Source organism: Cheilinus undulatus, linkage group 8 (assembly GCF_018320785.1).
Source record: "Cheilinus undulatus linkage group 8, ASM1832078v1, whole genome shotgun sequence".
NCBI lineage: Eukaryota > Metazoa > Chordata > Actinopteri > Labriformes > Labridae > Cheilinus > Cheilinus undulatus.
The window spans coordinates 49,036,954-49,045,355 of record NC_054872.1 but is presented as its reverse complement, the minus strand read 5'-3'; positions in this window follow the sequence as shown (position 1 = coordinate 49,045,355).

The window sequence follows — 8,402 nt, the reverse complement described above, 5'->3', positions numbered from 1 at the left end:
TAAAAGCCAGAGAATAAGACTCAAGTGACGTTCTGATTAGGACTTCCCTGTTTTTGGTGATAAAAATAGAGCCTTTGGTGCTGTGTGAGGGCTAACAGTTTAAAGAAGGGATGCATTAGATTATCGACACGATATTGGTATCAGAAGATATTACAATTTTTACTGATATTTACATCTGACATATTGGCCATGCATGTCAGCATTCAAATCCTATATATGAACTTTTAATGTCAGCAAAATTTACAGCTATACATCAGGTTTTGGTTCTTTATAGATGGCGTCATGCAGGACACAACCAAGAATGACGTCTGCATAGACCACTGATCATCAACTGGCGGCCCGAGGGCCAAATCAGGCCCCCCAAAGCTTCCTGTCTGACCCCCAGAAGATCATTAAATTCAGAAAAGCAGGAAAAGAAGATGTTGTGGTTTTAAGAGTATCTTTTGGCTTTAAATGTCTGCAGCTGTTAAATCCACCCCAAAGGCAATAATATTCAAATAGTTTTAGAATGACCTCAAATTTGATCTGTTTTTTACAGAAATTCACTTGTCAGCCATTATTAGTAAATTAGTAAATATAAAAAATGTGTTAAAACTGGCAAAAATGGCCAGAAAAACTGGTGAAAAGGGGTTAGGGAGTGGCGAAAAGGAGCGATAAGATCCAAATGGGTGGGAAGTAGCACAAAGGGACAAAAACTTACAGGAAAAGTGGTGAGAAGAGGTTAAAATGTGGCAAACCACGTAGAAATAAGGATAAAAGGGGCAAAAAGTAAATCAGAAATGGGTGAAAAGTGGCAAAAATGGTGAAAAAAGTAATGAAAAGTGGCAGAAATAGACACAAAGGGGCAAAAATGAAAAGGAGGGATAAGGCAGGCAAGAAAAGTGGTTTAAAGGAGTTAAATAATGGCAGAAAGTTGGGTTATAGAGGCAAAATGGTCAAAAAGTATCAGAAATGGGTTAAAAGTGGCAAAATGGTGCAAAAATAGCCAATGGCAAAGTAGTGAAACTGCAGAAAACTAGGTGAAAGAGTGATTAAATAGCAGAAATGGGTTGAACATGACACAAAATGTTGCAGAAATAGCAGAATGAAGCAGTGAAGTAATGAAAAGTGTTAAACATGAGTTCATATTGGTGCTAAATCATAATTCTTGAGGGCCCATTCTCTGGGATTTTCAGGCCTCCAGCCAATTATATGTATGTATTTTGGGATATATCTCACTGGTGATGCCTAAAAATGTCCTGTGTTTTGAAAGAAAATACAACTACTAATAAAATAATATGTCAATCAGGACAAAATTTAGATTTAATTTTTCTTTATTTGGAAGTCTGGCCCCCAGAGACTCCGTCAAGAATAAATCTGGCCTCTTGAGCAAATGTACTTGATGACCCCTGGCTTAGAGAAACTGCGAAAAGGCCATGTTTTGAGCTGTTTATGCCTGTGCCAAAAGTTTGTACGCTACTTTTGCATCCTGAAAGTACTCAGGCAAAAAATGAAATAGAGAAATGGCAGCGTGCACCAATTCAAAAAGCTTCCATCTAAAGCCTGGAAGCACTTGCATGGTCAGTTTCAACAAAGTGGTCCACTTTGGTTCTGTACAGTTTTCCATGCTTTCACTCATTAAACTCTCGTGGTACCATTTTTTCTGTGTTTTGTCTGTCCAGTCTCGCTCAATGTGACAGCTCATTTTTAGTGATCCAGATCATTTGACTCAACTCAGTAGAGTTGGTTGAGCTCCCAAACACCCCTTCATCTGGTACCAGTTTGGCTTTTAAATGTGGATTAAATAACGACAAAGGTAGCGTGTAATATTTAGTAGCATTTAGCCAAAAAATCTTGCCAAAAAGGCAGAATACCTTAAGTGTTTTTAGATTAAAATTCAAGTACCAGTCTACCTAAAAATTTTATTTGTAGTTACTCTCTGAGACCTAAGCCGTTTTTAAACCATTATGTCTCACCAGGACTTTTTGTCTTAAAAAGCTTGTGCAACATCAACCCTGTTGTACACAAAGAAGTTTTAAACATCCTTTTTTTCAAGACAACCTGGGCTTTAAGAAAATTTGTGCTGCAATATTGTTTTTTTTCCGTTATGGGACTATGAAGACAAAAGAAAAAAAACATACGGAAATTAAAACTCAAAGACTTTTATATATTAAACATAATTAACATTAATGACTAAGTTTTTTTTTGCACAAACTTGTTCTCCTAGCTCTTGAGGAACAACAAATTAAAAAAGGAATCATTCTGTGACAAAAAGTCTTCAAAATATTCTAATTTTTACACACACAACAAGATCGAAAAATTGATTATAATTGGATAAAAAGATGTCCAATATCGGAGTAACTGGGGTGAATATAATCTTCAAAGTACCCTGAAGTCACCCAAGTTCCAGAAGTGCTAGAAAACGTTCTGTAAGAGCTACGAAGGCATGGATAGTGCCATTAAGACTGCACCATGCAGGGCTTTCAGTGGAAGAAACAAGTGGCTATGACGCATGCATCAAAAGTTATTTAACTTTGAATAACACGTGTCGAATAAGCTTTTTATTCATGCATAAGGAGGGTCTCCCTCCATACAGTCCATCTTTGCACCGCCATGTTCCTTTAGTATCACAGAAGAGGCGGAAATATAGTGAAACCATGTCCTCACTATGTATGAAGCAAGCAAGTGTGAGCAGCAGTAACTTTGTTTTTACCCCATCACCCTGTCCTCTTTCTCTTCTCCTTTGCTCGTGTTGGGATGGGCCAGGAATGAAAATGAGGGACGACAAGGAACCAGGAATGTCAGACAGGAATATTTCCTTGATTGTCTTTCCCGTTCCTCACTCAACAGAGCTTTAAAGCTTGCTCCAAAACGAGGAGATGGTTGTGCATTTATAATATTCATAGCATAACATTACTATTTGCAAGGAGAAGCTGAAAATCACAGAGTAGCGAGTCAAGGAAAATCACTTTCTATACACATTATGAGGGATGCATCTTTGGCATTCAGATATTGCTGTTTAGTCTGTACTATTGAGATGTTAGCATGACTGGGTGCTGCAGCACAGATTAACAGCTAAAATAAAATCAAAACAAACATAAAAACACTCTAAGATGTCTTTGTTTTTCAGACAATTACGCCAAATGTGAATTCTTTCCTAATTTTCTGTATCAGTGTGAAATTACAAGGTATTAAACTTGAGACCAACACATTAAACTGTTTCTCTTTTTTTGTGCAGCCCAGTCTATTCTAATAAATCTGCAGTCTTGATTGTTTTCACAATAAAACCGATATTAATTAAATAGATGCGTGCATACAGTAGCTCCTGACTCTCTCTCTCCCTGCTCTGACGAAAGCTCCCTCACTCCCTAACACTGGAAATTCCCGTCTAATTGTCCCCCAGACTCCCTTCATTTACCTCCTACTCACTCGCCTCCCGTTTCTCCCCCTTTCTCTCCTTCTTCCCTTTGATTTCCACGCTGTATTTACAAAAATCATTTTCCACAATGACCTCTCTCACTCGACATTTTCCATCACTTTTCCCTCCCTCTGGTTGCTCTCTTGAGGCCTCACTTAAAAACAAAATCAACAAAAGTGACTCTTGTAGTTTTCTGTTTAAATTCTCCTTTTTTTTCTGCCTGATAATAAAGATGCAGAAAAAATAAGCATACATTAAAATGAGTTAAAGCTTCCAGCTTTTCAGCAATCATATCTTAAGATGCAGAGGCATAAATTGCTTAAAAAGGCACTTAGAAAATGTAACACAATGCACAGATTCTGGATGACAAATCACTTTACCAACACTACGTCCCATTCTGTGGTACATAAAACAATTCATCAGGACGTCAGTGGGTCATAGAACTACTACAGCCCCACTGTTGAAGAAAATGTTTTAACTTTCTGATGAACTTAACCATGGTAGAAACAATAAAATCATGGAATCATTTTGAATGAATGACAAATCAATCCAGAAAGGCAAAATAATCTGCTGTTTGCACTCAATTTGAGCTTCTCAGAGCTGTGCAGTGCTGACAAGCTTCCAGTGGGAGATTAAAAAAAAGTCATTCCTATGAGATAAAAAGTTGAAATTATGAGAAAAAGTCACAATCATAAGAAGTCATAATTTCAAGATGAAAAGTCAAATTATAAGATAAAAAGTCGAATTCTTTTGTCTCATAATTTCTACTTTTTATCTTTTAATCTGACTTTTCATCTTGAAATTATGACTTTTATTCTCAAAAAGTCAAAGCTAGAGAAATGTTGTCATAATTAGGAGATTAAAAGTCACAATTATAAGATTAAAAAAAATCATCTAATAATTTCAACTTTTAATCTCATTATTATAACTTTTATATCATAATTTCATCTTTTTATCTCAATTTTGACTTATCTTATAATTATGACTTTAATCTCATAATTTGGACTTTTTTTCATAATCATGACTTTTTATCTTATATTTCTGTCTTTTTATTATTTTGACTCTATCTCATAAATATGACTTTAATTCAAAAATTTTGACTTTTTATCTCAAAATTATAACTTTTTTATTTCATAATTCTGACTTTTTTAATCTTATAATATGGCTTTTTATCTAACAATTTTTTTTTAATCTCATTATTATGACTTTTATCTTATAATTATGACTTTTCATCTTATAAATATTTTTTTTTCTCTAATAATTTGGTTTTTATCTCATTATTGTGACTTTATTTTAGAATTTTGACTTTTTATCTCATAATTATAACTTTATCTCATAATTTATAACAAAATTATGACTTTTTCAGATATTTATGACTTTTTAATCTTATAATTCTGGCTTTTTATCATAATTTCTGATTTTTATCTCATTATTATGACTTTTATGTTATAATTATGACTTTTTATCTGACAAGTTTGATTTTTATTTAATTACTATGACTTTTATGTCATAATTATGACTTTTTATCTTATAGTTATGACCTTTTATCTCATAATTATTACTTTTTTAGGGTTCCTTTTTTTTTTTTTTTGAATTTCCTTACTTTCTCATTTTTCTTTTTTAGAATGGTGGAAATGGGCTCCAGTAGTATGGAGATGCTGTGAGAATAACATGCTCAAAATGGAGAAACAAAAATGTAACTACAAAGAAAAATGAAGTTTTTACACTTCTGCTCTTCTAAATTTGTCAAAAATGTAGATAATTGAAGGCAATGACAGGGTCTGAAGGCTCATGTGCTACTTTCACATACGGACACAGGCAGAGCTTTCTGCCCATGTTTTGAGTTCTTTTTCTCTGTATTCACGCACGTTCTGTCGAGTGGACCTAATGTTGCAATAACTCCAGTAATTATTGGGGCAGAGTTGAGCAATGTAATTGACAGTTCAAGCCAGAGCAGCAAAACATATAGTGGAGAAGAAGAATTTTAATTTTAGAGGAAATATTACTGAATATTATGTTAGAACTGCAAACTTATCAATGATGCTATCTCACACAGAAACTACAACTTAACAGCTGGGTGGAGGATGGACGGAGCAGCAACCAGGGAGTTGTAGAGATCCGTACGAACCAGCCACCTTTAGTGGAGTACATTTCCGGCATTTATGCAGACATAGCAGACCTTTGTGAGTACGTGGGCAGTGATCTACATCTAGTTTTCGTATGTAAAGGGAGCATAAATACTCACTGGATTGATTTTGCTTGATAGACTTGCAAACATGAGGGATTTTGTCCTCTAAAACCATTTTTACTGTAATATCAGATGTGTCTTGGGTACAGCAAATAAGGAACAATTATTAGATTTTTTACAATAATGGAAACAGTCCTTCCTTTTTTTTCCTCATGCAAAAACTGTGTCAAACTGAAACTGATCCCATACATGTGATCTCTGGCCACATCTACAGTCATCAGTATCAGCCTGCAGCTTTAATGAGTCTGTCTGTGTGTTTTTTCTTCCTCTAATGAAGAACGATGATCAGGAAAAGAAAACAAGCAGCAGGAAGAAGAGAAGAAGAGAAAGAGAGAGAGAGAGAGAGACGGGCCCTCCCTCCTTCCCTCCCTCTCTCTCTTTCTGGTGACAGAGGGTCTGACCACATCACTCGCTGCCTACTGCTTCCTGCCAACGGACGACCCTGACACACACACACATGCACACACACACACAGCTGCAGATCTGTCCCACAGCTGTCGGACATGTTGATGCTCTGAGACCAAACGATTCTCTCTGCAAAACAACCAGAGACACAGAGTTACTTTTAAAGAGGATGACGCGCTGACTGATGGGATCATGTGGACAGAGGACATAGACACAACTATACGACTATAATGCACTAATAAATAAAAAAAAAAAACACATCATATGAAACTGCTGAGCATTAGCAAAGATTCTGGAAGTTAATTAAGAAAGACACTTTTACCGTAAGTGGTAAGGCAGGATGCTTAACAGGTGTGGTGAATCACTCTGGTTTTTAAACTCTTGGATAGGGTGACCAAAAGTCCAGATTTAAATGGACAGCCCCATTTTCAGGCTTTGTGGCCTGATAAAAATCAATAAAACGCCAATATGTCCTGTTTTTGAACAAACCCAGTCCCGATTTTAAGCAAATGGAAATAGAGAAATACCAAAACATTGCAATGTGCACCACAGCTGCAACACTAGACAGCTGCTGTTTAACCAATAGAAAAACAGCCCTAATGTACTGCACGTCAAAGCTCACTCCTGATTTGTCGGTACATGTGTCAGTCAATCTCGGAGTACTGACTGGACCTGCTGCAAAACGTCTGTTAGACTAACCGTCATGCTACGATGGGTCGGTTCAGAACACCTCAAGTTATACAGCTATACAGTAGGAACCAAGTTTTTTACATTTTCATTTTAGTTTTAATTTACTGCTGTTTATTAGTTTATGTTTATTATTTTGCAAAAATGCTCTTTTTTTTTTTTTTTTTTTTTTTTTTGCAGTGTGGCATACATGCCAGGGATGAGACCTGAAGGGTAGCTAGATTTGCAAATGCATTAACAAATCCACAGATCTGAAAATGTGTGCACAAATCTGCAAATGCATGCACAGGTCTGCAAATGTTTGCACAGAATTGCATATTTATACAAAGACAGACAAATGCGTAAACAAATCTGCAAATATGTGGACCAGTTTGTTATTATGAGCCCAGTGTGTCCAGTTCAAAGGGCACAGCCACCACATCTTCTTAACCCATAAGAGCCCACACCTATTTTTCCTCATAGCAGAATTATGGCGGGGCATTACACAGACTCATGTACCGTGTACTTCTGACTTAAAAAAATACACCTATCTAATGTCAAGGATAGGAAATGTTACTTATATGTCACGTTGGGCTTTAGTGGTTAATTTATTATCATCTATTATTGGAAAATGATACAACATAAATCAAAATCAATTAAATTTAACAACAACAAGAGGCTTTTTTATAACCCAAAACAAAAAAAACGTGAATGGGCCCTCCACAGTCATGATTTATTGATGACATCAGTGCATGTGTGCTGGATCGGCAAGATAGAGGCTTTTTAACCCCTTTTCACAGCTGTTTCTGTTTATTTATACCACTTTTTCCCACTCTATGCCCATTTTTTCCACTTTTAATTCACTTTTGAACCCCATTTTCCTACTTCATCTAACCAATTTTTGCAACTTTCTCACTTTATACCTGCACTTTTAACAGTTTTTCACCATTTTTCATCCACTTAGCACCTTTTTTTTTACTTTTCTGTGACTCATTTCTTCTACTTTTCCCCATTTTTGCCTATTTAAAAAACATTCTACAACTATATTTTACTTTCAGTCATTTTTTTCCCACTTTGAACTCATTTTTGCCAGTTTTTGACCTGTTTTTACAAGTTTATCTGGCTTTTTTTCACCTGTTTTTGCCTCTTCAACCTATTTTAGTCGCTTTTAACCACTTTCCACAATTTTCTTCACATTTTTTCTCTTGTTGTATTTCTACAAAAATTATTTTTTACCATTTTAATCCCATTGTTGCCTCTTTTGAACCCTTTTCTCTGTTGCTTTCACAAGTTATGCCACTTTTTTCTACACCTATTAAATTTTTCCACTTTTAAATTATTCAACCAATCACATGACTGCATCAGAATGTTTAGTGTGTTTCAATCAGGGACTTTATTAGTTTAAGTCAAGAAAAAAACTATGCAAGGTCTCTTACAGGTCATTTAAAGGTCATGTGACACCTGGGTAAGGTGGGTCCTTATGGGTTAAAATCCCCAAATTTGCAAATCTTTTTACAGATTTGAAAATCATTGCACGCATTTGCAGATCTGTACACAAATTTGCGATTCTGTGCCTGCATTTGCAGATTTTTGCACACATTTTCAGATCTGTACACACGTGTGGATTTGTGCATGCATTTGAAAATCTCTTTATTTTGATTGACCTTGGAAGATGCTATTTCATCT